The sequence below is a fragment of the Berghia stephanieae genome, chromosome 4 (assembly GCF_034508935.2).
Source record: "Berghia stephanieae isolate SIO BIC M18660-M18661 chromosome 4, UCSD_Bste_1.3, whole genome shotgun sequence".
NCBI lineage: Eukaryota > Metazoa > Mollusca > Gastropoda > Nudibranchia > Aeolidiidae > Berghia > Berghia stephanieae.
This window is the reverse complement of record NC_088363.1, coordinates 85486340-85490229: the sequence shown is the minus strand read 5'-3', so window position 1 is coordinate 85490229 and position 3890 is coordinate 85486340. Positions and strand designations below refer to the sequence as shown.

General features: G+C 37.3%; 1 non-coding gene across 1 annotated transcript; it reads right to left on the bottom strand.

The window, feature by feature from the left end:
* Positions 1–3016: 3016 nt before the first annotated feature.
* LOC144972162 (5S ribosomal RNA) lies at positions 3017–3135 on the bottom strand. Its single transcript, XR_013645306.1, has one exon. It is a non-coding gene; the product is annotated as a 5S ribosomal RNA (ribosomal RNA).
* Between the last annotated feature and the right edge of the window lie 755 nt (positions 3136–3890).

Below are 3890 nucleotides of genomic sequence, written 5' to 3'. Positions count from 1 at the left end.
AGAGAGAGAGAGAGAGAGGGAACCAACATAGACTGCGGACAGAGAGATAGGTAGAGAACAAAAACTAAGTCTGAAAAATGCCATTATTGACGTTCAGGTTCCAGACACCAGCTATTTAGTATTTTGACCATTAATTACTCATGATAAGTCAATAAAAACCCAGTCATCCGCATATTCAAGTCAAGAGGAGATGAGAGGTTTGGGAGAAGAGGAGGGCAAGATAGACAAAGCCAATAAATAGTGCACGCTACATTTGATCCGTCATTGCCTAATTTATGATTGTCATTGTGTCAATTAGTGAATGTGGGTGTGTGTGTGTGTGTGTGTGTGTGTGTGTGAGAGAGAGAGAGAGAAAGAGAGAGAGAGAGAGAGAGAGATGTTGGGGGGGGGTAGCAGTGGAAGGAGATTAATTTTTTAATTACCCAAACAAATCACAATGAATGTAGACTCCACCTCACTAGTTCAATTCGTATTGAGAATGTATGATGTTGCGTTGGGAAGGGAGGTGGGAGGGGGAGGGGGGGGGGGGGGTTGGGGGTGTTATGTGTGTGTGTGTGGGGGGGGGGGTTGTATGGGGGAGGGGGTCTTTTCTGTTCAAAAGTGTGTGTTACAAGGTTCATGTACACAAAAGTTTCGGATTTTATTTGGTCAAGACTCACCATCCGTGTTCCATCACAAATAATGAATTAATTTCACTTGAATCGTTCTATTTTCTATGACTCTCACTATGACTATGATTAGTTCTGACTCAGGGAGGTTATAGTAATATTATTATTATGCTTTGGTTATGCGACATGTATTTCTATACTATATATTTTTATTTGATCCTGTAATTTTAACTCACTTCAAGAACATGTAACATGTTAGGAATCAAAGTCAAAGCATATTGATGTGATAATGGCTACCATAAGCCCAGTTGCACATCGTGTAATCCACTGAAATCTATCAATTATAACAATTCCATTTAAAAACGAATGATACACAACCGCTTGCTTTGGAAGTTTACAAACTAATGAGGCAAACATGCAGATTGTTTTATACTTCTGTTCTCACAAACAGGGATGCCAGATGGCCAGAGTTCTTCGAAGCCAATTTAGACTGCAAAAGTGACCAAATAGAACCCCACGTGGCCAAACACTTCAAACACTTTGACCTCCTTAAAAGACATCGATTTTGATTTTTTTATGGACTAACCTAGGAAAAGACTTGTTTTTATTTTTTAAAAAGAAAATTTTAATTTATAATATATACGCGATTCTCTGTGTGTCAATTTTGATCATACATGTGGCCATCTGGCAGCACTACCCACACACCAACTATGACTTAACTTCTTGACACTTCTTCCTAGCAAAATAGCAGTATTCTACTAGTTGCCTTTCCTTTCCAAGCTGCAACTTGTGGATATGGGTGAAATTTGACCGTTTTTGTGTGGGAAAAAATTATCTTCGTAGTAAATAGCAGTATCTTAACCGTATCCATTACTTTGAAGACAGAACGGTCGTCTTACTGGTGAGTCGGTCAGTTAAGGAATTTCTTTGATGACGTAAAAGTGACATCACTTCCCCACCCGATGGGGAAACGGTTGGGGGAAAGACGAGAAAGGAATGTCTTTGATTGTCACCGACATCTGTATATTATTACAGCCTGACGACAGGGGTACTGTTATATAGAGAAAAAAAAACGAAAGGCCCCGTAGAATGTATCGAGCTTTGGCTGTGAGCAGACCAGTACTATCAGTAGACAATGCATGAGCGTCTTCCAGTGTTTCAACTTCATTCTTGACGGCTGTTGACACATGAGCTGTCAGAACGACCAATCGTTGAAGGGTCAAGATTCTCAATAGCCAATCGTTCTTCGATCAAAAAACTTAAGAACTCACGAGAACAAAAGTTTGAAATTTGGTGATGGACGGATATATGAAATCGCTTCTTGGCGGAGTTTAGCCATGAGTGACCGTAGAAAACGAAAAGGCGACTGCAGACATCAACGGGTAGGCTTATATCATCATAGGATGTCTACATGATTGACATGGCCATATAGGGAACTCATTATCTACTCCCCCATAAAGAATCTGAACACGAGAGGTGGCGGCGATTAGCCACTAAAAAGTGGCTGTTGTCCGGTCTGCTCCTAGTGGTCTGCGGAAAAGGCAGCTGCAATGTTCGAGTCGAGAAAAGGGCGATAAGTTTAGTAAAATGAGAGTGGGTTTTTTCCCAGTAGTCTGTGGTGACATGCCCTTACAGAGAGAACATAGGGCTGGGAGAGGCTTCGTATAGATAGAATGCGCTTGGCCAAGGAGTTCACAACATTGCCATCCGGAAGTATAACGGACCAACACACAAACTCTGTGTAACCATGAACTTTTATAGTCTGGTTAATACAGTTTAGTGAGAACAACTCACAAACGCGGATGGCAAAAACAATAACAAAGGCCTGAGTGACGTCATCTGCATACTATCTATAGGAACGATACAGACTATGGACGTTTCGGGTACAAACCCTTCGTCAGCACAACAATACACAAATAAACGTGGAAAAAAATATAAAATAAAAGTACTAGAAGTAGTCGTAATAATAATAATAATAATAATAATAATAATAATAATAATAATAATAATAATAATAATAATATATAATAGTAGTAGTAGTAGTAGTAGTAGTAGTAGTAGTAGTAGTAGTAGTAGTAGTAGTAGTAGTAGTAGTAGGGGGGGGGGGGCGAGGTGAAAAAGTCACGGTGGGTGGGGTTGATTGGGCAAGGTGTTAGAGCGGCGGTCGAATCCTTGAGAAGGAAATACAAAAAATACTGAGCGGTCCTGCTACTATTATTATTATTATTATTATTATTACTACAACAAATACTACTACTACTACTACTACGACTACTACTACGACTACTACTAAAAAAGAAAATTTAAATAATAATTAAAAAAAACAACAAATAAAGTTTAAAAAAAAAAAAAGAAAAAGAAAAATGTAATAAAACTGTAAAACAGATAAATTAAGAAAAAAAAAACGATGTCTACAACACGTGGGGTTCCCAAGCGGTCACCCATCTAAGTACTAACCACGCCTGACGTTGCTTGACTTCGGTGATCGGACGAGAACCGGTATTTTCAACGTAGTATGGTCGTAGACAACAAGTGTCGAAAATAGTATTGTATATAATATTAAAATACTAATTGCTAATTTATATTATGGTGAACATAATTTAGAAATGGAAAACATTGTTAGTTGGAGTAGCGTGTTGTATTCGTCCGTTGCACAATAATTTGTCGTTACTGGTGAATTTATTACTATTTTTCGTTCCGCTATTTCGGTTTCAAACTTTGTGAACTTAGAATTTATCACATGACTGTCAACATTCAAAATGGCGATGATACACTTCACCGGAAGCGAGGACGAGACACATGCGCAAAACCACCTTTACGTTCTCTCTGTAAGGTCATGTCTAAGAGTGTGCACGTCGTTGTAAACAAAACAATTTGCCTCTATGGACAATTATTATTATTATTATTATTATTATTTTTATTTTTTTAATTTTTTTAATTTCTTTTTTTTTTTCTTTGTTTGTTTGTTTTGTTTTGTTTTCCTCTTCTTCTTCTTTTCTTCTTCTTCTTCTTCTTCTTCTTCTTCTTCTTCTTCTTCTTCTTCTTCTTCTTCTTCTTCTTCTTCTTCTTATCCTTGTTTTCATTAAAAGATGAATGAATGAGCTACGAGTTTATAAAGTCAAGACGAATTGTAATTTTAAAACTGTTAGAACTAGAAACCACTGCTACCAATAATATTAAATCTCAAGATTGTCAATTTGGCGTTTTCAAACTAACTTTGTTCTTTTTTTTTTTTTTAAATTAAACGTCGATTAAAAAAAAAAACCCCGTTTGGCAATTTTT